Here is a 22,324-nt window from a genome sequence, read left to right on the forward strand (position 1 = left end):
ACCGTGTTAGCCAGGATGGTCTCAATCTCCTGACCTTGTGATCTGCCCACCTCTGCCTCCCAAAGTGCTGGGATTACAGGCATGAGCCACCGCACCTGGCCTGGGTATGTCTTTATTAGCAGCATGAGAACAGACTATTACAGAGGTCAAAGCAGGAAGACTGCTTGAGCCTAGGAGTTGGAGACTAGCTTGGACAACAAAGTGAGACCGAATCTCTACCAAAAAATCAAAAAGTTAGCTGGGTGTAGTGGCATACACTTGTAGTCCCAGCTACTGAGAAGGTTGAGGTGGGAGGATCACTTGAGCCTGGAGTTCAAGGCTGCAGTGAGCTGTGATGGCGTCACTGCACTCCAGCCTGGGTGACAGAGTGAGACCCTGTTTCAAAAAAAAAAAAAAAAAAAAAAGATAAAAGTGTCCTAATGCTGTTGAACTAAAGGTCTACCTTATCTGATATTATCTTGCCACCTATTTCTTTGTTTTCACTGATAGATCTATTCTCATCCTACCACCTGTTTGTCAAAGCCTGGATCATCTGACTCTTCTAAGTAGCACGTATCTTTAGCTTTTTATTTTCAATTCAAAGTGTCTACTGAAACAGAGTTCTACTTATCACATTTACTGTGAGAACTAGTCTTATTTCTGCCATTACATATTATATTTTCTATTACTTTTCAAGTTCAAGACCAGCCTGGACAACATGGTGAAACCCTGTCTATACTAAAACAATAAAAAAATTAGCTGGGTGTGGTGGCACACATCTGTAGTCCCAGTAACTTGGGAGGCTGAGGCACAAGAATCGCTTGAACCCATGAGGCGGAGGCTGCACTGAGCCGAGGTCATGCCACGATTACAGCCTGGGTGACAGAGCGAGATCCTGTCTCCAAAAAAAAAGCAAAACACCAGGACTATTTTTTGAACTTGACAAAATATTTAAGCTTCTTTAATAAAAATAAAGATCTATGAGAAAGAGAGGTGCCAGTCACAAACAGTTCATAATAAAATAAACTGCACAGCTGAAAAATATAAAAAGCTGCTCTGTATTAAAGACATATAATCCCAGCACTTTGTGAGGCCAAGGCAGGAGGCTCTCTTGAGGTCAGAAGTTCGAGACAAGTCTGGGCAACATGTGAGACTCCGTCTATAAAAAAAAAATAATAATGAAGACATGAATCAAAACACGCTGGGGCCTATGATCTCAGCCTCCTTCCCTAGAAAATGCCCCAGGTCTTCCTACCTTTCAGAATCCACTGACCACTCAGGCTGTACTTCCTACAGGCCAGGCACTGTACCCTGTTCTCTGCCTGAATTCATGCATTTGATCTTCCTTGTAACCCCACAAAGACAATTATCAGCATTTACCCTGTTTTCTGAAAGAGGAAACCAAGGCAGAAAGAACTTGAGTAAAACTTAACTGAGGCCTTGTGGCTGGGGAGTGAGAAGTGGGGAGCTCCATAGCTCATGGCCCTAAGCACACTACCACTCAGGCTCCCAGCCTCCCCATCTGGTACACCCCAGCCCAGCCCAGCCCAGCCCAATGCCCCTGTTCTTTTTCTTAGCATCCTTGGCCTGCGGTCCATCTCTTGGCCTCTCTGACCTGTTTGTTCTGTGTAATCTGCCCATGCCCTTGACTGCCCTCTCTGCCCAACTCTGCTAGTTTCTGAGTCCTGGGTGGTATACGAGTTCAGGAACACCAGTATCCGCTCAGTCACCATCCCCTTACAGCTGCAAGCTGATGCTCTCACTCCCTACTTCAGCCCCCTTCCACCACTGTCCTCTCTTTGCAGACAAATCAGCCTTTTAATTCACTCCAAGGGATGACTCTGGACTCTTTCAACTTCCTGGCACACAAACTCATGCAAGCCTGCACTCATTAGTAGCTCCCTTCAAATTCTGAGGTCAGATGTCTTCTCTCTGGTCAAGATGAATCCATAGCCCAGTGCCCCACCCCCATGCCTCTTCTCTCAGCTGAGGCCTGAACAGAGTGACCAACACTCACAGTTTCCCCCTCCTTATCTTGCCCATCCCTGCTCTGCTCTCTCATTCCTGAACACACACACAAACACAAATGTAGACCACACCCAAGAGGTCTGCCCAATATCCTATGTGATACTATCCTGTCCTGATGCTCCTGGCCTTCCCTGGGGAATCTCTCACTGCCTGTGTCCATTTCTGCTCTCTAACCCTGTCCTTCCTTGTCTGGAGGCATCCAAGGGCAAGGGCTAAGAACACTCACTTTGCAACCTGCTTTCAAAGTACTGCCTCCATTACCTGCTGCTGTAGGACTCTGAATGGGCCTCTTTAACCTCTCCAGGCTTCAGTTTCCTCATCTGTAGACATCTGGAAAGACAGCAAGCCCTGCCTTGTGAGGATGCTGAAAGAACTGAGTTGCATTTACAGAGCTTAACATTGTGCTGACCTGCAAAAGGGGCACAACAGATGTATTCATAGTGATTATACTTGGACATAAAATTCTCCTTCTGTTCCTCATACTGGACCTGTGTGGGGGCTGAACTGGCAGAAGTCCCTCTGGCTACAGGGCTGGGGAGGGAGTTGCCTTCTCTTTCCTTTTCCAGTTTTCTCCTTTCCTGCTTGTGGGGCGATGTTTCCAATCTGCCCCAGGTTACATGTCCAGCCCAAACATCCTGGACTTCCTGCCACTGCCATTCCCTCCTCCACATTCAGCCATGTCCACCCACATGCTCCTCAACTCCCATGCAGAGACTGACCAGGAATTCCACAACTTCCTTGCACTGTGACTTCTATCCTGGCTTCACGCTGGAAACAGAAACACAGTCTTCCTCCACTCCTTCCTGTCTTTTGGCATCCCTCCTTAAACGGAGTCATTTCCACAATCAGATGTTTCCCTACTCCCTTAGACTCTGAAATCCAACCCCATGCCTTCCTCCTTAGCACTGCCTTGTATGGTCCCCATCAAATATTACCTAACATAAATGCAACCCCGATCCCTCACTTATAGGTGTTACATACACATCCCATCCTGTTCACCTCTGTAGTCTCTCACTGGGGTGCACCAGCAGCACTTAACCACTGAAGGCCCCCAACACCCCAGTTACCCCTGCCCTGCCAGGACTGGCCTTAATCTTCTCTTCACTTGGAAAATACACACATTCTCTTCAAGGTTCAAGCTTCACGTACCATTGGAAGAAAATGTGTCCACGTCTGGAGCTGGGATGACCTCTGGGGTCCAACAGGCGCCACCTGGTGCCACTGTATCAGGAGGCTCTTGGCTGCCACCTGTGGATAAGCCGCAGAAGATGAGCTGAGGGAGGAAAAAGGAGCCGGGAGAAGCCCACTGGGTCGGCAGCCCCAGAGCTCCATACTCCGGCCTGAATCTCCAGCCCCTGCAGCCCTCGACCCCGGCCCCCTCTGTCAGGAGGGCCCACCCAGTCCTACCCCCTGCCCGGACCTGCGAGGGGGCCAGGCCCTATCAGTTCCCTCCCAGCTCTGCAGCAAGAGAGCCTCCTGACAAGCTCAGACCCAGCCGGGCGCTGCGGCAGGGGAAACCTGACTGGACTGGCCTTCCCTGTCCCTGAGGCCGGAGAGATCCCGATCCCATCAGGACCCTGCCCTTGCCCGGCCTCGCCGCATGAGGGCCCCGCAGGCCCTGCTCGTTTCTCCGGCACGCCCAGGTCACCTGGGGCGGCTCTGGCCTGGTCCTGCGCTGCGGCTGCACCCGGCTAACAGTGAAACCTCCGCGCCAACCTTGAGGGGGCCAGACTCACCCGCACGCACCGGGCAATGGCGCTGCTTCCGGTGGCCGGCGGACGTGCCCGCGCTCCGCGCAACGAACAACTCCCAGAATTCCGCGCCGCGGCCGTTGCTCCCACAGGCTTATTAATTGCCAACGGGAGCTTGGGGTCCCGCGGCGGCGAGACGAGCTGTTTCCTGTGTTCGCGACTAGCATTGTGGCTTAGGGAGTTGCTTCCCGCGGCTCTGTGCCTTGGCGCGCCTGTGCCCTCCGCCTTGAACGGGCCGCGCTGGTTCACATCCAGCAACCGAAGCCGAGACTGTGGAGGCGGCGCCCGGCGTCCAGGGCGGGACTGGCGCCTGATGGGGCTCGGCGCTGTCATCTCCTCAGGGGCCTTCCCGGCGCCTTGGCCTGCTGGGGAGAGAGACGAAGACTGCGCCATGAGAACGGTCCGAGGCCGTTAACCGGGAGCCCAGGGGCAAGGACGCCCGCCACCATCTGCGCCTGTAGCAGGGACTCGGGGACAGCCTGGGCATGGGGACGCGTCCTAGTGACAGAAACAAAGCCCCGGGTGTGCCCACTTGGAGCATTCCGAGTGGAAGCTGGAAGCACGCTCACTGGAGGCGGCGATTCGTCCTAGGTGATTGCTCAGTCGAGCCTGTTTGGCTTTCTGTAGTAGCTCCTAAGTGGGACAGGGAAAAAAATAGGGAGGCTGGCAGTTAGTGACCAAGTTCTGTTCGTACCTATTGCTGCAGAAGTTGTGGGTCAGAGTTCTGTTATTATAAATGGTCTCATGTTCAGTCTCAGTGCGTTGTGGGCCACAGTGTCTGAGACCCACCCCTGCTGACCCGTCCTGGCTCTTCAATGAGGGAGACCACAGGAAACTTTCCTACAAATGCCAGATAGGCGGGAACCACTGTGGCTCAGGCATCCTCAGCTCGTGGACTGTGTTTTTGTGCCTGGGGTGCATCTGTGACTAGCCTTCCTTGGCTTGACTGTCTTGTGCCTGACCTTGTCGATAACTTTACCCAACAGTCGTCACCTTTTTACTTGCTTATTTTCATACCTGGCTAGCACGACCCCGCAATTTTTAGATTCTTCCAGGAAATCTAGAATCTAACTCTCTAAGGGAGGATCTTGATGGATTCTAAGCTAATCGGAATGGACTCAAGCCTCTTGCTGTGTGAATTAGGCAAGGGTATTCTGGTGGCCAAGGAGAAATAAGGCTGCTAGGGGTTTCACTGGGGAAGGTTCCTTCAGTCTTCTTTTTTTTTTTTTTTTTTTGTGAGACGGGAGTCTCCCTCTGCTCCCCCAGGCTGGAGTGCAGTGGTGTGATCTCAGCTCTGCAGGGCTCCGCCTCGCCCGGGTTCACGCCTTTCTCCTGCCTCAGCTCCTGGAGTAGCTGGGATACAGGCGCCCCCCACCACGCCCGGTTAATTTTTTTGTATTTTTAGTAAGAGACGGAGCTTTCATCCTGTAGCCAGGATGATCTCGATCTTCTGACCTTGTGATCCTCTGAGGCAGAAGAATGGCATGAACCTGGGAGGCGGAGCTTGTATTGAGCTGAGATCACACCACTGCATTCCAGCCCAGGCTACAAAGCGAGACTCTGTCTCAAAAAAAAAAAGAAAGAAAATTTCAAACATACAAAAGTAGAGAGAATAGTGTAATGAAACCCCATGTTTCACCCATGCATCGATTACCCTCACCGAGCTTCATTGACTGTCAGCATTCTGCCTTTTACTCTATCCCTACCTGCTCCCAGCTCCCAGAGTTATTTTGGAGCAAATCCTAGACACATCATTTCACCCATAAATACTTAAGAATTTAAGAATGTATCTCTAGGGCCAGGCGCTGTGGCTCACACCTGTAATCCCAACACTTTGGGAGGCCGAGGCGGGTGGATCACGAGGTCAGGAGATCAAGATCATCCTATCTAACAGAAACCCCGTCTCCATTAAAAATACAAAAAATTAGCCGGGCGTGGTGGCGGGCATCTGTAGTCCCAGCTACTAGGGAGGCTAAGGCAGGAGAATGGTGTGAACCTGGGAGGTGGAGCTTGCAGTGAGCCAAGACAGCGCCACTGCACTCCAGCCTGGGTGACAGAGCGAGACTCTGTCTCAAAAAAAAAAAAAAAAAGAATATCTCTAAAAGACAATGCTTTTTTCTAGAGTGGGCAAATCCGAAGACACAAAGTGTTGTCAGGGCCTAGGGAAGTTTGAGGAGAAATTCCAGTCATTGGGAATTTGAGAAACTCTGGCTTCTTTCTGGGGTAATGAAAATGTTCTAAAATTTATTGTAGTGATGGTTGTAAAACTGTAAGTATATTAAACCATGTACATTTTTAGTGGATGAATGGTATGTGAATTATCTCTCAAGCTGTTTAAAATCAACACCAAGACCTATTAGAAAAAAAAAGATATAATGGGAAAAAAGAATGACTTTTTTTTTTTTTAGACAAAGTCTCACTGTGTCACCCAGGCTGGAGTGCAGTTGCCAGGCACAATCTTGGCTCACTGCAACCTCCGCCTCCCGGGTTCAGACAATTCTGCCTCAGCCTCCTGAGTAGCTGGGATTACAGGCACGCACCACCACACCTGGCTAATTTTTGTATTTTTGGTAGAGACGGGGTTTCGCCATATTGGTCAGGCTGGTCTTGAACTCCTGACCTCGTGATCCACCCACCTTGGCCTCCCAAAGTGCTGGGATTACAGGCATGAGCCACCACACCCGGCAAAAGAATGATTTTTAAAAATAACTACACAATCATTAATTCACCTATAATGTTAGGAATAGATTCTTAATATTATAAAATATTAAGTGTTTAAGTTACCCCAATTGTGTCTTTTTTTATATTTTACTGATTCAAATTAGGATATGAACAAAGTTCATACCTTGCATTTGGTTAATATGTACTGACGTCTCATATGGATGTCTCCCACATGTAATTTTTCATTTTATTTCCATTTATTTGTGTTTTGTTTTGTTTTGTTTTGAAATGGAGTCTTGCCCTATCACCCAGGCTGAAGTGCAATAGCGCAATCTCGGCTCACTGCAACCTCCGCCTCCCTGGTCAAGCGATTCCCCTACGCCAGCCTCCCAAGTAGCTGGGATTACAGGCGTGTGCCACAACACCCATCTAATTTTTTATATCTTTAATAGAGACAGGGTTTCACCATGTTGGCCAGGCTGGTCTCAAACTCGTGACCTTGTGATCCACCCGCCTCGGCCTTCCAAAGTGCTGGGATTACAGGCTTTGGCCACTGCGCCCAGCCTTGGGAGGCTGGGGCAGGAGAATCGCTTGACCAGGGAGGCAGAGGTTGCCGTGAGCCAAGATCGCACCTGGACTCCAGTCTGGGTGATAGGGCAAGACTCCATCTCAAAAGTATGAACTTTGTTCATATCCTAATTCAAATAAGTAAAATATAAAAAAGACACAATTGGGGTAATTTAAACACTGAATATGGATTCAGCCATATGTGGATTTTTAGCATATTGAATGTGTTTTAATTCATTTCAGTGAATAACTTAATTCTCCACTTGACCCAACCTTGGTCAAGAGGAGGTCCTTCGGGCTTGCTCCTATGTCCTTGTGACATGACCCCAGTACTCTTGGATAGCTTCTTTGCTTTCTGGTATGGGCGTTCTCCAAATGTCCTGCCCCAGCCCTGGAATCTGTTATTTCCCTGAGGAGCCTGGTTCTTTTAGTGGGAAATGTGTTTCAGAGACCACAATCTGTGCACTAGAACAACTCATTATTATTAGGGTAGCCATTATAGACTTCTTCAATGTAAAATTACTTTTTAAGAAAAAATATATTTTGGATTTATCCTGATATTTCTAATGAGATTTAGGATTATAGTGATTTAATTTTTTTTTCTTTTTTTTTTTGAGGTGGAGTTTCACTCTTGTTGCCCAGGCTGGAGTGCAATGGTGCAATCTCGGCTCACTACAACTTCTGCCTCCCGGGTTCAAGCGATTCCCCTGCCTCAGCCTCCCAAGTAGCTAGGACTACAAGCCTGCGTCACCACACCCAGCTAATTTTTTGTATTTTAGTAGAGTTGGAGTTTCACGATGTTGGCCAGGATGGTCTCAATCTCCTGACCTCATGATCCACCTGCCTCGGCCTCCGAAAATGTCTGGATTACAGGTGTGAGCCCCTGCGCACGGCTGCAAACATACTTTAATATGGTGAAACAATCATATACATCATGCATTTTTCACTTTGTAGCATGTTTATGTCTTACAGAATCTGCCTAAAGAAACTACACACAAGGTCTCACGTGGAAAAATGTTTAATAAGAACTTTGATATTACATTTCTGTCTACTGTTTCCATGTCTGTATCAATAATGCAGTCGTCTGAGGAATAACTTTCTCCACATCAGTGTTTATATTATTCATTTTTAGGCTTAGTGCTTAAGCTTAGTGATTGCCTTTTGTAGGATTGTGTCATAAGAGCAAAGAATGACCATATATTGTTACATTAAAAATGTTACCTTTGGCCAGGCACGGTGGCTTATGCCTGTAATTCCGGCATTTTGGGAGGCTGAGGCAGGTGAATCACCTGAGGTCAGGAGTTCAAGACCAGCCTGGCCAACATGGCAAAACCCCGTCTCTACTAAAAATACAAAAACTAGCCGAGTGTGGTGGCGGGTACCTGTAATCCCAGCTACTCAGGAGGCTGAAACAGGAGAATGGCTTGAGCCTAGGAGATGGAGGTTGCAGTGAGCCGAGATGGTGCCACTGCACTCCTCCAGCCTGCCTCTGTCTCAAAAAAAAAAAGTCACTTTTACCTTGATGTCCAAATAAAGGGGAAGAAAATATTTTTAATGTTATGGCTGGGCACAATGCCTCACACCTGTAACCCCAGCACTTTGGGAGGCTGAGGTTAGAGAATCACTTGAGACCAAGAGGTTGAGGCTGCAGGGAATGATGATCCTGCCACTACACTCTAGTCTGGATGAGAGAGCGAAACCCTGTCTCAATTTAAAAAGTTCATTTGCTGGGCGCGGTCACTCACGCCTGTAATCCCAGAACTTTGGGAGGTCGAGGCAGGCGGATCACAAGGTCAGGAGATCGAAACCATCCTGGCTAACATGGTGAAACCCTGTCTGTACTAAAAATACAAAAAATTAACCGGACGTGGTGGCGGGCGCCTGTAGTGCCAGCTACTCGAGGGGCTGAGGGAGGAGAATGGTGTGAACCTGGGAGGCGGAGCTTGCAGTGAGCCGAGATCCTGCCACTGTACTCCAGCCTGGGCAACAGAGCAAGACTCCATCTCAAAAAGAAAAGAAAATAAAATAAATAAAAAGTTCATTAACAGTTTGATTCAAGAATGAGTTATCTGGTGCCTGACATGACTAGAATGCTGCCTGAAAGGTCTTTCTGTACTGATTATATGTATACACTTTCTATTATGAATTATCTGGTGTTCCATAAGGTCAGATAGTCTCCTGAAGGCTTTTCACATTTAGACATTCATGTTGGTTTTGCCCATATGAATTTTTTGATGCACACACAAGAAGGTAAGAATTCTGTCTGAAAGTTTTTCCACGTTGACTACATTTATAGGCTTCTCTCCAGAATGAGTTCTTTGCTGTTCAGTAAGGTGAGAATTCTTGCCGCAGGATTTTCCACACTGGTGACATTCATGAGGTTTCTCTCTAGTGTGAAATCTCTGATGCCAAATAAGTAATCAGCTACAGCTGATTTGTCACACTCAGGACACTCCCAGTTTCTCTGCGGTATGATTTATCTGATGAGCAACAAGTGAGAACTTTAATTGAGAACTGATTACAGTCATGAAGCTTCTCTCCAGTATGAGTTATTTTATGTGCAGCAAACCCAGAGCTGTATAGAAAGATTTCCTACCTTGACTACATTCATAAGGCTTCTCTCCATTATACTTTCCTTGATGCAAATTGAAATCAAGGATGTCACTGAAAGGTTTCTCACATTGATTCCAATGGAATTGTTTTTCTTCAGGGTGAGTTTTCTATTGCCCAATTAGATGAGATCTGCTGAAAGCTCTCTGATGTTCCTGATGTTCCCAGAGTCTCCAGTATGAGTTATGCAATGTCTAACAAGGTGGGAGCACCAGGCTGAAAAACTTTCCACATTGATTACATTAATAAATTTTCTATCTGGTATAAGTTGTGATGTGCAAGTAGGTGAGAGTTCCATCAAAACGATTTACCATGTTGAATACATCCATGGGGTTTCTGTCCAGGAGGAGTCCTCCCCCTTTGAGAAAGACAAGAGCTGTAAAAGAAGTTTTTCTCTCATTTATTATAATCATATGAATTATTTTATCTTTTTTTTTTTTTTGAGGCGGCGGAGTCCCGCTGTGTCGCCCAGTCTGCAGTGCAGTGGCACGATCACAGCTCACTGCAAGCTCTGCCTCCAGGGTTCATGCCATTCTCCCACCTCAGCCTCCGGAGTAGATGGGACAACAGGCGCCTGCCACCACGCCTGGCTAATTTTGTTTTTGTCTTTTTAGTAGAGACGGAGTTTCACCGTGTTAGCCAGGATAGTCTTAATCTCCTGACCTCGTGATCCGCCCACCTCGGCCTCCCAAAGTGCTGAGATTACAGGCGTGAGCCACTGCGCCCGGCCAAATTATTTTTTCTTTTAAGATTCTCTGGTATACAGTTAGGGATATACTGGGGCTTGTTTTTTGTTTTTTCCTTTTGGCCAGTAGATCTAGTGTTGTTAAAGTTGTCTATATTTACTATAGTTATAAAATTTTCCTCCTGCATGACTTTTCTTGTGAATATTAAAGGGTAAAACATGGCAGAAGTAAAGATTATTGTTGGCATGCTTGTACAGTTTATCTTTTGTTTGCTTTCTTTTTAGTTTATTAAGATGAAACTCTGACAGAAAGTTGGTGCACACTCATTTTTGCACAATTTTCACTTCCATAATTTTTTTTTTTTTTGAGACGGAGTCTCGTTCTGTCACCTAGGCTGGAGTGCAGTGGCGTGATCTCAGCTCACTGCAACCGCTGCCTCCCAGGTTCAAGCGATTCTCATGCCACAGCCTCCTGAGTAGCTGGGATTACGGGCGTGTGCCACCACGCCCAGCTAATTTTTGTACTTTCAGTAGAGACGGGGGTTTCACTATGTTGATCAGGCTGGTCTTGACCCCTGACCTCGTGATCCGCCCGCCTCAGCCTCCCAAAGTGCTGGGATTACAGGCATGAGTCACCGTGCCCAGCCATAATTTTTCTAATGATTATTGAAATAAACTTTTCTTTTCTTTTTTTTTTTTTGAGATGGAGTCTCGCTGGGTCGCCCAGGCTGGAGTGGGAGTGCAGTGGCCGGATCTCAGCTCACTACAAGCTCCACCTCCCGGGTTTACGCCATTCTCCAGCCTCAGCCTCACAAGTAGCTGGGACTACAGGCACCCGCCACCTCGCCCGTCTAGTTTTTTGTATTTTTTAGTAGAGACGGGGTTTCACCGTGTTAGCCAGGATGGTCTCGATCTCCTGACCTTGTGATCCACCCGTCTCGACCTCCCAAAGTGCTGGGATTACAGGCTTGAGTCACCGCGCCTGGCCTGAAATAAACTTTTCAAACTTTTATTCTGTGAGCCAGGTTTATGGAAATATTATAATATGAATTATCTGGAGTGGGAAAAAGTTGGAACTCAGGAAATAACAGAAAATTCAAATAGAAGATGACATAGACTCCCATCCTGAAATCAAATCTATGTTTTGATTTTTGGATGCCTCTATTTCATTTTTGCCCAAGTGCATGCTCACTTTTACATGTCTAGAAAAACTTCATACATTGTGGCTGAGCTCGGTGGCTCACGCACATAATCCCAGCACTTTGGGAGGCTGAAGTGGCCAGATCACAAAGTCAGTAGTCCAAGACCAGCCTGACCAACGTGGTGAAACCCTGTCTCTACTAAAAATACAAGAATAGCCAGGCATGGCAGTGGATGCCTGTAATCTCAGCTACTCAGGAGGCTGAGGCAGGAGAATTACTTGAATCCGGGAGGCAGAGGTTGCAGTGAGCCAAGATCATGCCATTGCAATCCAGTCTGGGCGACAGGACAAGACTGTCTCAAAAAAAAAAAAAAAAAAGAAAGAAAAAAGAAAAACTTCCTACATTGAACCTTACATTCATATTTTCTCTTAACTAATTATAGCAGACATAGCTTTCAATTTGCTCCAGCCTACTTCTTCCCCCCTCATTTGCACCTCTTCCAGTGTAAAATCATAGCATTCACCTCCCACACCCTTCTCTATCTCCAAACACACATAAACAATACTGTAGTAAACACTCCTGAACACCCAGAATTAGTGCCTTCATTTTGTCAGAGCCCCTCCAGTGGGACTGCACAAGTTGAAGGATAAGTGTGTTCTTAATTCTCTTAGGTATTGCCAAATTGCTTTCCAAAGTGCGAATAATGATCCCTATTCTTTCCAGCATTGGGTATTATCCTTTGTATTTTGCCAGTATTTTGGGTAAAAGTAACATTTCATTTCATTTGTATTCCCTAGCTACTTGTGCTTTCAGGATCTTTACATATTCTTACTGGTTATTTGGGTTTTGTTTTCTGTGTTTTGCCTAATTAATATATTTTTTCTTTTTTGGCGCTTTATAGGAGCTCGTGATAGTTTATAAATGTTAATCTCGTCTGTCATTTGTGTTACAAATATTTTTCTCAATACACAATTTATTTCCTTTTTAAAATCTGTGGTATCTATTTTAGCATACAAAAAATTCTTTTTAGGCCGGGCGCGGTGGCTCAAGCCTGTAATCCCAGCACTTTGGGAGGCCGAGACGGGCGGATCACGAGGTCAGGAGATCAAGACCATCCTGGCTAACACGGTGAAACCCCGTCTCTACCAAAACACAAAACTAGCCGGGCGAGGTGGTGGGCGCCTGTAGTCCCAGCTACTCAGGAGGCTGAGGCAGGAGAATGGCGTAAACCCAGGAGGCGGAGCTTGCAGTGAGCTGAGATCTGGCCACTGCACTCCAGTCTGGGCGACAGAGCGAGACTCCGCCTCAAAAAAAAAAAAAAAAATTCTTTTAGGCCAGATGCAGTGGCTCACGCTTGTAATCTCAGCACTTTAGGAAGCTGAGGCAAGAGAATCACTTGAGACCAGGAGTTCAAGACCAACCTGGCCAACACAGCAAAACCCGTCTCTACTAAAAATACAATAATCAGCCAGGCATGGTGGTGCGTGCCTGCAATCCCAGCGACTCAGGAGGGTGAGGCACGAAAATCGCTTGAACTCAGGAGGCGGAGGTTGCAGTGAGTGGAGATTGCACCACTGGACTCCAGCCTGGGTGACAGAACAAGACTCTGTCTCGAAAATAAAAAAAAATCTTTTTATGTAAATTATGTATGTCTACTCTTCCTTTATGAATAGATATGAGTTTTTTGTCTTGCTTAAAAAAGCATTGCAAGCCATAGATTTTATGTTTATGTAGTCTTCTAAATTTTCTTTTGCACTTTTTAAAACATGCAAATCTGGTCAGGTGCGGTGGCTCAAGCCTGTAATCCCAGCACTTTAGGAAGCCGAGGCAGGTGGATCACTTGAGGCCAGGAGTTTGAGAACAGCATGGCCAACATGGTGAGACCCCGTCTCTATTAAAAATACAAAAATTAGCTAGGGCATTATGGCACGTGCCTATAATCCCAGCTACTAGTGGGGCTGAGTGGGGAGAATGGCTTGAACCTGGGAAGCAGAGGTTGCAGTGAGCCAAGATCGCGCCAGTGCATTCCAGCCTGGGTGACAAAGCAAGACTCCATCTCAAAATATAAAAAAAATTTTAAAAACACGCAAATCATTAGTCTATTAGGAATTACTTTTGTTTGAGGTCTGATGGAGGCATCAGCTTACAAGGGAGAGCTAGAATTCTCCCAAAATCACTTTTCAAATAAGCTATCATTTTTCTTCTACACATCCATTTGTCAATTCTTACAATAACACCATTCTGTAGCAGGGCATGGTGGCAGACACCTGTAATCCCAACTACTCGGGACACTGAGGCAGGAGAATCACTTGAATCCGGGAGGTGGAGGTTCCGGTGAGCCGAGATCGCGCCATTGCACTCCAGCCTGGGCGACGGAGTGAGACTCCTTGTCAAAATAAATAAATAAATAAAATAATAATAATACCATTCTGTTGAGATTATAATGGCATTTTAATATCCAAGTAAGGCCAGTTCTTTGACTATTATTTTGATTATAATTTTCTTGACTGTCATAAGCGTTTATTTTTCCTTTTGATCTTTTAAATCATTTTCTTTTTTCTTTTTTGAGAGGGAGTCTCGCTATGTGGCCCAGGCTGGAGTGCAGTGGTGCCATCTGGGCTCACTGCAAGCTCCCGGGTTCACGCCATTCTCCTGCCTCAGCCTCCTGAGCTGCTGGGACTACATGCACCCACCACCGCGCCTGGCTAATTTTTTGTATTTTTAGTAGAGATGGGGTTTCACCGTGTTAGCTGGGATAGTCTCCATCTCCTGACCTCGTGACCCGCCCGCCTCGGCCTCCCAAAGTGCTGGGATTACAGGCTTGAGCCACCGCGCCCAGCCTGAAGCATTCTTGCATTCCTGAAGCAAACTGAGTTTGAATATACTGTCATCCTTTTGATAAATTGTTGAGTTTGATTTTTTTTTTTTTGAGACAGAGTCTCACTCTTGTCGCCCAGGCTGGAGTGCAGTGGCTCCATCTCGGCTCACTGCGACCTCCACCTCCTGCCTCAGCTTCCTGAGTAGCTGGGATTACAGGCACCCACCACCACGCCTGGCTAATTTTTGTACTTTTAATAGAGATGGGGTTTCGCCATGTTGGCCAGGCTGGTCTCGAACTCTTCATCTCAGGTGATCCGTCTGCCTTGGCCTTCCAGAGTGCTGGGGTTACAGGCGTGAGCCACCGCGCCTGGCCCCCCCTTTTTTTTTTTTAGACAGAGTGTTGCTCCATCACCTAGGCTGGAGTGCAGTGGCTTGATCTTGGCTTACTGCAACCTGCAACCTGCAACCTCTGCCTCCCGGGTTCAAGCAATTCTCCTGTCTCAGCCCACTGAGTAGCTGTGATTACAGGCGCCTGCCACCACACCTGGTTAATCTTTGTATTTTTAGTAGAGGTGGGGTTTCGCCATGTTGGCCAGGCTTATCTCCAACTCCTGACCTCAGGTGATCCACCCGCGCCTCGGCCTAGAGGCATGAGCCACTGTGCGCGACCGTATGTTTGCTCTTTCATGCCTCCGAAATTGAACTTTCTGTGTGGTGTTATGGAGGTCTGACTTAATTTTCTTCCCGACAACTATATACTCTCCCAGCACATTTTCTGAACATTCCCTCTTTTCTGGATAATTTGAAAATGGCTGCTTTATCATATGCCACAAATGCCATCTCTACATAGCTTTGTTGCATTGATCTGTCTCTGCTCCAGGGTCACAGTTTTAATTACTTCAGCTTAACAATACACACTTTCATTTTGGTAAGACACTCCCTACATTGTTCTTCCTGTTCAAATTGTCTTAACTTTTGCCAGTTTCCCTTGTAGATGATGATGATGATGATGATGATTTTGAGTTGGAGTCTCACTCCTTGTCCAGCCTGGAGTGCCGTGGCATGATCTCAGATCAGTGCAACCTCTGCCTCCTGTGTTCAAGGGATTTTCCTGCCTCAGGATTCTGGGTAGCTGGGACTACAGGCGTGCCTGGCTAATGTTTGTATATTTGGTAGAGAATGGATTTCTCCAGGTTGCCCAGGTTGTTCTCGAACTCCTGACCTCAACGGATCCACCCACCTCCCATCTCGGATCACTGCAAGCTCTGCCTCCCGGGTTCAGGCCATTCTCCTGCCTCAGCCTCCCGAGTAGCTGGGACTACAGGCCCCCGCCACCACGCTGGGCTAATTTTTTGTATTTTTGGTAGAGGCGTGGTTTCACCGTGTTAGCCAGGATGTTCTCGATTTCCTGATCTCGTGATCCACCCACCTTGGCCTCCCAGAGTTTTAGGATTACAAGTGTGAGCCACTGCGCTGGGCCGTTAACCAACTGTATTTAACTCACGTTTATTTTGGCAAGTAAATAACCAAAAGGCCCCCACCCCCACCCCTCTTTTTTTGAGACAAGGTCTCCCTCTGCTGGTCAGGCTGGAGTGCAGAGGTGCAACCATAGCTTACCGCAGCATCCAACTCCTGGGTTCAAGCGATCCTCCCAAGTAGCTGGGACTACAGGTGTGTGCCACCATGCCCAGCTTTTTTTCTTTTTCTTTTTTTCCCAGATATGCGGTCTTGCTATGTTGCCCAGGCTGGTCTGGAACTCCTGGGCTCAAATGATTCACCCGTCTAGGCCTCCCAAAGTACTGTGATTCCAGGCCTGACCCATAGCACCCGACCCGAATGACCCCTTTTAAATCAGTTTATAAATTTTGAATTTTAATGCATGGATTTAAAAAAATTATTCAGCAGGCCGGGCGCGGTGGCTCACGCCTGTAATCCCAGCACTTTGGGAGGCCGAGACGGGCGGATCACGTGATCAGGAGATCAAGACCATCCCATCTAACACGGTGAAACCCCGTCTCTACTAAAAATACAAAAAATGGCCGGGACGCAGTGGCTAAGCCTGTAATCCCAGCACTTTGGGAGGCCGAGACGGCGGATCACGAGGTCAGGAATTCGGACCATCCCCATCTAACACGGTGAATCCCGCCTCTCTACTAAAATACAAAATAATTAGCCGGGCATGGTGGCGGGTGCCTGTAGTCCCAGCTACTCGGGAGGCTGAGGCAGGAGAATGGCGTAAACCTGGGAGGCAGAGCTTGCAGTGAGCCGAGATGGCGCCACTGCACTCCAGCCTCGGCAACAGAGAGAGACTCCTTCTCAAAAAATAATAAAAATTATTAGTCAGTAAATAAGACTGAGGGTCCTGGATATGGCAAAACACAAACTGGTGTGGTAAGCATCTGGATATTCCCCCTGCTGGGAGTGCCTGGAGATGCGTGGTCTCGGCAGAGCTACTCACATTTCTTTCAAGTTTCTGCTCAGGACACACAGCTCGAGTCCCCCGGCACCCCTGCCATCATCACCACTACCACAGCTGAGTGATGCGCCGCCCGACCCTTCACCAAGAGTCCGTGGCCAGGCCAGGCTGGGCATTTAGGATGGGAAGGTGCTGGGCAATTCCCAAGGCGGGAACGGGATGCTTCTCACCTGTGATTGACGGCCAGGCCAGCACAGCGCTTGTGCGCCTGAGCCTGATGAGGAGACCCTGGCCGGGCCTGGCGGTTGCACAGACCAACCTCCCTAGGGTCCCAAACCCCTGGGAGCCTGCGACCACCCGGCTCCAGTCTGGGCTCTCACTGTTACTGGAAAGAGAGTCCCGATCCAGACTTCAAGAGAGGGTTTGTGGATCTTATGCAAGAAAGAATTCAAGTCCAGTCCATGAAGTGAAAGCAAGTTTATTAGGAAAGTAAAGGAATAAAGAATGGCTACTCCATAGACACAGCAGCCCTGAGGACTGCTGGTTGCCCATTTTTATGGCTATTTCTTGATGATATGCTAAACAACGGGTGGATAATTCACGCCTCCCCTTTTGAGATCATATAGGGTAACTTCCTGACGTTGCCATGGCATTTATAAACTGTCATGGCGCTGGTGGAAGTGTAGCAGCGAGGACGACCAGAGGTCACTCTCATCACTATATTGGTTTTGGTGGGTTTGGGGCGGCTTCTTTATTGCAAGCTGCTTTATCAGCAAGGTTTGTATGACCTGTATCTTGTACTGACCTCCTATCTCATCCTGGGACTAAGAATGCCTTAACTTACTGGGAATGTAGCCCAACCGGTCTTAGCCTTAGTTTACCAAGCCCCTATTCAAGATGGAATTGCTCTGGTTCAAACGCACCTGACACTACCCCCCAGGCGGAGGACGGGGTCCCCAGGGGGCAGGCGGGCCTCCACAGATCCGGGGCCATTCATCTTCGCAGGGCCGCAGCCAGCCGCGGGGCGCCCTGCTCCCAGGTGTAGCCAAAATGGCCCTGAATCTGTTTCCACCAGGCCGGGGCGGGGCGCGAAGAGGCGCAAGCCACTGATTGGGCCAGGCACAGGCACAGGCAAGAAGCGGTTTGGAGGAGGCAAGAATCTGGTTGGGCAAGACAAGGAACTAACCGGGCAGGCGAGACGCTGATTGGATGAGGCAGGTTGCTTATTTGGCAAAGCGTGACTCTTACTGGGCATCCTGTGTCGCCGCTTGGTTGGAGCGGTGCGGTGATTGGGTAGGTCAGTTCGGGCGGGCAGAGCGCGCGGGCTTTGGGGACTTGTCGTTTCCGGCCTCCAGCGTGACGCGGTGCGGTGATTGGGTAGGTCAGTTCGGGCGGGCACCCGGGCTTTGGGGACTTGTGGTTTCCGGCCTCCAGCGTGAAGCCGACTGTGGGCTTTGGAAAGTCGGCGGTTGTGTGTACCGGTGCTTTAAGCTTAGCGGGGCGACGCTTCGGAAGAGAGGCAGAACCAGCCTCCCAGAGCTGTGGGCTCGGCTGGGTCGCCACTCCGCCATTAACCGCCCCCCCCTCCCCCCCGCCAACAACCCCTCCGCCAGCCGTCCCCCTCGCTTGTCAGCGTCCCCCGGGCCTACAGCCTTTGACGCACTTCGAGGTGGAGACCTGGCCTTGGAAAGCACCCGGGGAGCCACTCCGTAGCCTGTGCAACTAGGAGGGACCCTCCTCGCTCGGACCCATGCTGGCCATGCTGAATAACCCCGCAAATTCTCACAACAGTGACAGGGAATCGCGAGCTGTGAGGGAAAGGCAAAATCATTTTGCACAGCATCAAATACCACAACCCCGAGTGTGGTTTTACACCCTAAGAAAGAAAGATCACGTTATTGGAGGATAACTTGTGTGTGGTGCAAATGTCAGTGATTTTATGTTTTTGGATGCACTGTAGTCCACTGAGGCATTTTATTTGTAAGCATTACACCCCTAGAAAAAGAATCCCAGGATTTTCCCTCTTGTGTATTATTGTCTTGATGCTTCGTGGTCCATGGTGCCGGCTGAAGTCAGTACAATGAAACCAAATTGACGGGATGGAAGCAGATTATTCTGCCGTTTTTCTAGAACTTTGAGTACATCAAATCTGGGGCTGATCATTCCACACTTGTTTAACCTGCCTGTGAGGTTCACAACAATTTCCCCAGCTCTATGATCATCAGTGATGTCAAATTTACCAATGTAACCATGCTTCATCATCACAATTAGAAACCGGAGAATGTCTTTGGAGCACCGCCTAATAAGAATCTTTTTTTTTTTTCCTGAGACGGAGTCTCGCTCTGTTGCCCAGGCTGGAGTGCAGTGGCGTGATCTCGGCTCACTGCAAGCCCTGCCTACCTGGTTCACGCCATTCTCCTGCCTCAGCCTCCCGAGTAGCTGGGACTACAGGCGTCTGCCACCACACCCAGCTAATTTTGTATTTTAGTAGAGACGGGGTTTCACCGTGTTAGCCAGGATGGTCTCGATCTCCTGACCTTGTGATCTGTCCACCTTGGCCTCCCAAAGTGCTGGGATTACAGGCGTGAGCCACCGTGCCCAGCAAGAATCTGTCTTTTGCCTCTCTTCAGCATTGTTGATCCTCTTGAGAACATCAGCCAGGATATTCATCTGCACGTGAGGAGGGCACCAAAGGATGGTGGAAAGAGCGATTTTTAAAAAATCAAATCTTCTGTTACTTTGTAGTCAGAAGAAAACTATGTAAAAATTAGAAACATAAAAGAATAGAAATGCAAGAGATTTTAGTAAAACCTATTAAAATTAATCAGAGTTTGCTCAACTGGCTGGATAATCTTCTTGGTAAATAATAAAGATACTCTTGTTGAACAAATAATGGATGTGCTGGAATTAATTGGTCCCACTCTTTGGTTCATTCTTAAGAGGTGATACTGTAGAGTTCTGAATGGCTGAGGAGACTGTTTTTACCAATTAACATCCCTGGGCAAGTTCTTCAACTGCATGTGTTCTCAAAGAAGCTAACATTTTGTAACCTCTTTTTACAAATTTTAAATTGATTTTTGAGACAAAGTCTCTCTCTCACACTGGAGTGCAGAGGTGCAATCATAGCTCACTACAGCCTCAAACTCCTAGGCTGGAGCATTCCTCCTACCTCAGCTTCCTGAGTAGCTGGGACTACAGGTGCGCCGCCACACCTGGCTTTTTACTTATTTTATTTATTTATTTTTTTTGAGACAGGATCTCACCATGTTCCCCAGGCTGATCTCCAACTCCTGGCCTCAAATGATCCTCCCAGAGTTCTGGGATTACAGGTATGAGCCACTGTGCCCAGCCTCATGTATCTTCTGCATGTATGGTTCTTTTTTTTTTTTTTTTTGAGACAGAGTCTGGCTCTGTTGCCCAGGCTGGAGTGCAGTGGCGCGATCTCGGCTCACTGCAACTTCCGCCTCCCGGGTTCATGCCATTCTCCTGCCTCAGCCTCCCAAGTAGCTGGGACTACAGGCGCCTGCCACCATGCCCGGCTAATTTTTTTTTATTTAGTAGAGACGGGGTTTCACTGTATTAGCCAGGATGGTCTTGATCACCTGACCTCATGATCCGCCCTCCTCGGCCTCCCAAGGTGCTGGGATTACAGGCTTGAGCCACCGCGCCTGGCCCCTCATGTACCTTTTCACTGGTGTACTGGATATATGGAACGTGGACCCTCTAGGCATTAATCCTCTTTCTGACAACCACAGACCCAGTGAGGAGCAGAGTCAGGATTTAAACCACATCTAATACTTGTGTCTAGTGTGTCAGCTCCCACACGTGCAGTCTCTCTCCCTGCCTTCCCCTTCCTGTCTTGCAAGTACAGGTGGGGATACACAGTATTTAAAGATAAATGCTGGCATATTTGTAGACCTTCTTATCCAGAGTTGGCCACTACACTCTCCTGCCTTTCCTAACTTTGCTACTCTCCCTTCAAGAGATGGAGTTTAACCCCCTTTCCACTTAATCTGGCTGGCCTTAGTGACTGGCTTGTAAAGGATAGACTGTCCTAGGGTGACACCATGTGACCTAGGCTGGGTCAGAAAAAGCCATGCTGTTTCTGCCTAATTCTGTTGGAACCCTGGCTCTTCAGATGAGAGAACCCAACACAACTGAACTCAGCCTTAGAGCCACCTCAAGCCCAGGTGCCAGCCATGAGATGAGCCATTCCATACCTTGGAATGGACCCACTGACCTTGTACCTTGTAGTCCGTTAGCTCTCCCATACCCTAGTATGTTCTCCCCCTCTTTCCTACTCCTGGGTCCCTTATTTTCCCAGACCCAGCTCAAACCATCACCTCAGTTCCTGAAGCCATCACTAAAGCTTTGGACTCATACCGTCTAGGATTTGGAATCTGGGAATTTTGAGTTTACCAGGTTCTAATCTCAAGCATCCAATTCTTTGGTTCATTCTTGAGAGGTGATATTGTAGAGTTCTGAACAGCTGAGGAAGCTGTTTTTACCAACTAACATCCCTGGGCAAGTTCTTCAACTGCATATATTCTCAGAGAAGCAACATGTGCCGTATTAAAGTGCTGAAATGACTAGAAGCAACACAGCAGCCCAAGGCCCATGCCCAATGTGTGAATGGCAATAGGGTTGCTGGTGTACCACTGTCATTCTCCAGGCACATGGGCTCAAGGCATCTACTCTGGTCCTGTCTCCAAGGGTTTTTCATTTCTGCAGAGAAAGGAGGTACTCTCACCCTAGATGGCATGACTGCATCTCACCCTTGTGGGCAAGACCCGAGGGTTCTAAAGAAGCTATGCAAAGTAGCACTCAACCAGTGTCTTGAACCTAAGTATTTTTGGTCCAGAGTTTTATGTTTTAAATGTTACACAGAACTCAAGAGCAAAGGTGGAGCCTAGAACAAGGAATGGAGCGGGTCATATACTATGGGCTATGTGACCTGGAGAAAGAATGTGAACTGTGGGCAAATACATGCTCTAGTACTGCCAGTGTCTTTTTGCTTAAGTGATGGGCTCCTGGGCAGAGCAGTTGCCTTCCTTGTGATAGTCTCTCAGGAAAAATGGAAACACAAACCAAATGAAGCTAGGCATGGTGGCGCATGCCTGTAGTCCCAGCTGCTTGAAAGGCTGAGCCAGGAGGATCCTTTGAGCCCAGGTGTTTGAGGCTACAGTAAGCTATGATTCTACCTCTGCACTCTAGCTTGGGTGACAGAGTGAGATTCTGTGTCAAAAAAACAAAAGAAACATGAATATTCCCAGGAAGCCCCACACTTGCCTGGGGTTTCCAGCCCTTTGAGTTTAAGTTTTCCTTACCTCCACCTAACCATGTCATGACAACCCCCTAAGGAATAGAAAGATCTAGTCATCCCAACTCACATAGTATCTTGTGCCCAAGGTGCTGCAGCTTTGCACAGAATCTTCTAGAACTATCTGATAATCTCCCTCCTTGTTTTAATGTTCTTTAAATATTAATCATTACTATAGAGATATTTAAGTAGGCAGGAAATACACAGGTTCTACACAGAAATAGATCAATAGTTTATTTATCCACACTTTTAATCCTTAATTCATATACATAAATACTGTGGTACTGTGGATATAATATCAGTGCAGATTGTTAATTACCTGGCTTTTTAAAAGTTATTATATAA

The 22,324-nt window shown here is 47.7% G+C and overlaps 1 protein-coding gene across 5 annotated transcripts in view; it reads right to left on the reverse strand.

Moving 5' to 3' along the window:
- LOC108514419 (zinc finger protein 8) overlaps positions 1-4,094 on the reverse strand; it is a 70,428-nt gene extending 66,334 nt beyond the window's left edge. For 3 of the 5 annotated variants that reach the window (XM_017850656.1, XM_017850654.1, XM_017850652.1), the window contains exons 1-3: positions 3,744-4,094; positions 3,157-3,255; positions 2,269-2,337 (exon numbers count right to left, since the gene is read on the reverse strand). The gene's annotated coding sequence lies outside the window, so the exon portion shown is untranslated. Of the gene's footprint in view, positions 1-2,233; positions 2,338-3,156; positions 3,256-3,743 lie in introns of all 5 variants that reach the window. The other 2 variants (XM_017850655.1, XM_017850653.1) reach the window with 1 other exon arrangement.
- Positions 4,095-22,324: the final 18,230 nt, after the last annotated feature.

Source organism: Rhinopithecus bieti, unplaced genomic scaffold, assembly GCF_001698545.2.
Source record: "Rhinopithecus bieti isolate Rb0 unplaced genomic scaffold, ASM169854v2 scaffold_32008, whole genome shotgun sequence".
NCBI lineage: Eukaryota > Metazoa > Chordata > Mammalia > Primates > Cercopithecidae > Rhinopithecus > Rhinopithecus bieti.